The sequence below is a fragment of the Oncorhynchus mykiss genome, chromosome 13, assembly GCF_013265735.2.
Source record: "Oncorhynchus mykiss isolate Arlee chromosome 13, USDA_OmykA_1.1, whole genome shotgun sequence".
Lineage (NCBI taxonomy): Eukaryota > Metazoa > Chordata > Actinopteri > Salmoniformes > Salmonidae > Oncorhynchus > Oncorhynchus mykiss.
This window is the reverse complement of record NC_048577.1, coordinates 34969522-34975114: the sequence shown is the minus strand read 5'-3', so window position 1 is coordinate 34975114 and position 5593 is coordinate 34969522.

The window sequence follows — 5593 nt, the reverse complement described above, 5'->3', positions numbered from 1 at the left end:
TGGGGAGGAAAAATATTGCCGCGCCTCCCTTTCAAGACGTCAGGAGCGAAGCCTGTGGAATTGTGGGATTTGGAGTATAAAGAGTGTAGAACCAACCAAGTTCTAATTGTACCACTAAAAGGCTGTAAAGGAAGCCTTGTTGTCAGTAAACATCTGTATTTATTCTATGGAGGATTGTGGACAGCAGTAGGCGTTTTCTTTTTGTGTCTAAAATATCCACAAACAAAAAGTCTGTGATGAAACTGTACATCAAAAAAGGTGAAGAGGCAGAAGGGTAGATTACCCCAGGGTTTCCCAAACTCAGTCCTGCCCTAGCACTACACAGCTATTAAAATAACCAACTACTCTAGTGCTACAGCAAAAAACAAAATGTGCACTCAGAGGGGGCCCCAAGACAAAGTTTGGGAAACCCTTGGTTACCCAATACCAGGTTGATGTTAAACCAGGTGATCACCGCATTCTTATCGGCAGACTCAATAGCCTTGGCGTCTCAAATGACTCGCCTGGTTCACTTCTCAGATACAGTTCAGTGTGTCAAATTGGAGGGCCTGTTGTCCGGACCTCTGGCAGTCTCTATGGGGTGCCACAGGGTTCAGTTCTCAGGCAGACTCTTTTCTCTGTATATATCAATGATGTCGCTCTTGCTGCTGGTGATTCTCTGATAAAATTTTTACTCCTTTTTCTCCCCAATTTTCGTGGTATCCAATTGTTGTAGTCGCTACTATCTTGTCTCATCGCTACAACTCCCGTACGGGCTCGGGAGAGACGAAGGTTGAATGTCATGCGTCCTCCGATACACAACCCAACCAGCCGCACTGCTTCTTAACACAGCGCGCATCCAACCCGGAAGCCAGCCGCACCAATGTGTCGGAGGCTACACCGTGCACCTGGCAACCTTGGTTAGCACGCACTGCGCCCGGCCCGCCACAGGGGTCGCTGGTGCGTGATGAGACAAGGACATCCCTACCGACCACAGCCCTCCCTAACCCGGACGACGCTAGGCCAATTGTGCGTCGCCCCACGGACTTCCCGGTCGCGGCCGGTTACGACAGAGCCTGGGATCGAACCCAGGGACTCTGATGGCACAGCTGGCGCTGCAGTACAGCGCCCTTAACCACTGCGCCACCCGGGAGGCCCGTTTTCATGCATGTTAACATCAGAAGCCTCCTCCCTAAGTTTGTTTTACTCACTACTTTAGCACACTCCGCCAACCCTGATGCCGTTGCCATGTCTGAATCCTGGCTTAGGAAGGCCACCAAAAATTCTGAGATTTCCATCCCCAACTACAACATTTTTCATCAAGCTAGAACTACCAATGGCGGAGGAAACTACAACATTTTCCATCAAGAAAGAACTACCAAAGGGGGAGGAGTTGCAATCTCCTGCAGATATAGCCTGCAATGTTCTGTCATACTTTCCAGGTCTATGCCCAAACAGTTCAAGCTTCTAATTTAAAAAATGAATCTCTCCAGAAAAAGTCTCTCACTGTTGCCACCTGTTATAGATCTCCTTTGGCTCCCAGCTGTGCCCTGGACACCATATGTGAATTGATTGCCCCTCATCTATCTTCAGAGTTCGTTCTGTTAGGTGACCTAAACTGGGATATGCTTAACACCCCGGCAGTCCTACAATCTAAGCTAGATGCCCTCAATCTCACACCAATTATCAAGGAACCCACCAGGTACAACCCTAAATCCATAAACATGGGCACCCTCATAGATATTATCCTGACCAACTTGCCATCCAAATACACCTCTGCGATCATTGCCTCATTGCCTGCATCCGCTATGGGTCCGTGGTCAAACGACCACCCCTCATCACTGTCAAACGCTGCCTAAAACACTTCTGCGAGCAGGCCTTTCTAATCGACCTGGCCCGGGTATCCTGGAAGGATATTGACCTCATCCTGTCTGTAGAGGATGCCTGGTCATTCTTTAAAAGTAATTTCCTCACCATCTTAAATAAGCATGCCCCTTTCAAAAAATGTAGAATTAAGAACAGATATAGCCCTTGGTTCACTCTAGACCTGACTGACCTCGACCAGCACAAAAACATCTTGTGGCGGACTTCACTAGCATCGAATAGTCCCTGCGATATGCAACTTTTCAGGGAAGTCAGTAACCAATACATGCAGTCGGTCTGGAAAGCTAAGGCTAGCTTTTTCAAATAGAAATTTGCATCCTGTAGCTCTAACTCCAAAAAGTGTTGGGACACTGTAAAGTCCATGGAGAATAAGAGCACCTCCTCCCAGCTGCCCACTGAGGCTAGGAAACACTGTCCCCACTGATACATCCATGATAATCGAGAATTTCAAAAAGTATTTTTCCACTGCTGGCCATGCTTTCCTCCAGGCTACCCCAACCCCGGCCAACAGCTCCGCACCCCCCGCAGCGACTTGCCCAAGCCTCCCCAGCTGCAAAACCTGAACCCGTACAAATTAGCTGGGCTACACAATCTGGACCCTTTCTTTCTAAAATTATCCACCGCCATTGTTGCAACCCCTATTACCAGTCTGTTCAACCTCTCATTCGTATCATCCGAGATCCCTAAAGATTGGAAAACTGCCCCGGTCATCCCCCTCTTCCAAGGGGGTGACACTCTAGACCCAAGCTGTTACAGACCTATATCTATCCTGCCCTGCCTTTCTAAAGTATTTGAAAGCCAAGTTAATAAACAGATCACTGACCATTTCGAATCCCACCGTACCTTCTCCGCTGTGCAATCCGGTTTCCGAGCTGGTCACGGGTGCACCTCAGCCACACTCAAGGTATTTTTTTTTTTTAATCTAGAATCGGCTTTCTGTTTCGCAACAAAGCCTCCTTCACACTCGCTGCCAAACATACCCTCATAAAACTGACTATCCTACTGATCCGACTTCGGCGATGTCATTTACAAAACAGCCTCCAACACTCTACTCAGCAAACTGGATGCAGTCTATCACAGTGCCATCCGTTTGTCACCAAAGCCCCATATACCACCCACCACTGCGACCTGTATGCTCTCGTCAGCTGGCCCTCGCTACATATTTGTCGCCAGCCCCACTGGCTCCAGGTCATCTGTAAGTCTTTGCTAGGTAAAGCTCCGCCTTATCTCAGCTCACTGGTCACGATAACAACACTCACCCGTAGAATGCGCTCCAGCAGGTATATCTCACTGGTCATCCCCAAAGCCAACACCTGCTTTGACCGCCTTTCCTTCCAGTTCTCTGCTGCCAATGACTGGAACAAATTGCAAAAATCGCTGAAGCTGGAGTTTTATACCTCCCTCTCTAACTTTAAGTATCAGCTGTCAGAGCAGCTTACCTGCACACAGCCAATCTGTAAATAGTACAACCATCTACCTCATCTCCATATTGTTACTTATCCTCTTGCTCTTTTGCACCCCAGTATCTCTACTTGCACATCATCATCTGCACATCTATCACTCGTGTTAATGCTAAATTGTAATTCGTTCACCTCTATGGCCTATTTATTGCCTTACCTTCCTACTTTGTACACACTGTACATAGATGTTTTTATTGTGTTATTGACTGTGCGTTTGTTTATCCCATGTGTAACTCTGTGTTGTTGTTTTTGTTGCACTGCTTTGCTTTATCTTGGCCAGGTCGCAGTTGTAAATGAGATCTTGTTCTCAACTGGCCTACCTGGTTAAATAAAGGTGAAATAAAAAATTTCAGTTCTGCCCACACATTTTCTATGGGATTGAGGTCAGAGCTTTGTGATTGCCACTCCAATACATTGACTTTGTTGTCCTTAAGCCATTTTGCCACAACTTTGGAAGTATGATTGGGGTCATTGTCCATTTGGAAGACCCATTTGCGACCAAGCTTTAACTTCCTGACTGATGTCTTGAGATGTTGCTTCAATATATCCACATGATTTTACTTCCTCATGATGCCATTTATTTTGTGAAGTGCACCAGTCCCTCCTGCAACAAAGCACCCCCACAACATGATGCTGCCACCCTGTGCTTCACGGTTGGGATGGTGTTCTTCGGCTTGCAAGCCTCCCCATTTTTCCTCCAAACATAGCGATGGTCATTATGGCCGAACAGTTCTATTTTTCTTTCATCAGACCAGAGGACATTTCTCCCAATAGTACGATCTTTGTCCCCGTGTGCAGTTGCAAACCGTAGTCTGACTTTTCTATGGCGGTTTTGAAGCAGCCTTACTGAGCGGCCTATCAGGTTATGTCGATATAGGACTCGTTTTACTGTGGATATAGATACTTTTGTACCTGTTTCCTCCAGCATCTTCACAAGGTCCTTTGCTGTTGTTCTGGGATTGATTTGAACTTTTCGCACCAAAGTACATTAATCTCTAGGAAACAGAACGTGTCTCCTTCCTGAGCGGTATGACGTCATCGTGGTCACATGGTGTTTCTCCTTGTGTACAATTGTTGTACAGATGAACGTGGTACCTTCAGGCGTTTGGAAATTGCTTCCAAGGATGAACCAGACTTGTGGAGGTCCAAAAAAATGTCTGAGGTCTTGGCTGATTTCCTTTGATTTTCCCATGATGTCAAGCAAACAGGCACTGCGTTTGAACGTAGGCCTTGAAATACATCCACAGGTACACCTCCAATTTATCAGAATCTTCTAAAGCCATGACACAATTTTCTGGAATTTTCCAAGCTGTCTAAAGGCACAGTCAACTTAGTGTATGTAAACCTCTGACCCACTGGAATTGTGATATAGTGAATTACAAGTGAAATAATCTGTCTGTAAACAATTGTTGGAAAAATTACTTGTGTCATGTGTAACAGTATAGACTTTACGTCCGTCCCCTCGCCCCGACCTGGGCGCGAACCAGGGACGCTCTGCACACGTCAACAGTCAACCTCGTAGCATCATTACCCATCGCTCCACAAAAGCCGCGACCCTTGCAGAGCAAGGGGAACCACTACTTCCAAGGTCTCAGAGCAAGTGACGTCACCGATTGAAACGACACTAGCCCGCACCACCGCTAACTAGCTAGTCATTTCACATCGGCTACACATGCACAAAGTAGATGTCCTAACCGATTGCCAAAACTATAGTTTGTTAACAAGACATTTGTGGAGTGTTTGAAAAGCGAGTTTTAATGACTCCAACCTAAGTGTAGGTAAACTTCCGACTTCAACTGTATATGTCAGAGTGGCATTGGACTAAGCACAGTGGCATAGTATAAAATACAGTATATACATACGAGATGTGTGATGCAATATTTACACACAATTAAATTGACTAAGATACCGTAGAATAGTATAGAGTACAGTTTATACATATGAGATTAAAGTGGCTAGTGTTTCATTTCCTTAAAGTGGCCAGTAATTCCTAATCTGTCTATAGGCAGCAGCCTCTGATGTGCTGGAGATGGCTGTTTAACAGTCAGTGGTTTAGTATAGAATGCAATACAATATATACATATGAAATGGCTGATGCAATATGTAAACACAATTGAAAAGTGACTAAGATACTGTAGAATAGTGTGGATTGCAGTTTATACAGATGAGATGAGTAATGCTAGAGACGGAGACATTATTAAAGTGGCTAGAGATCCATTTCTAAAAGTGGCCAGTGATTCCTAATCTATGTCTGTAGGCAGCCGCCTCTG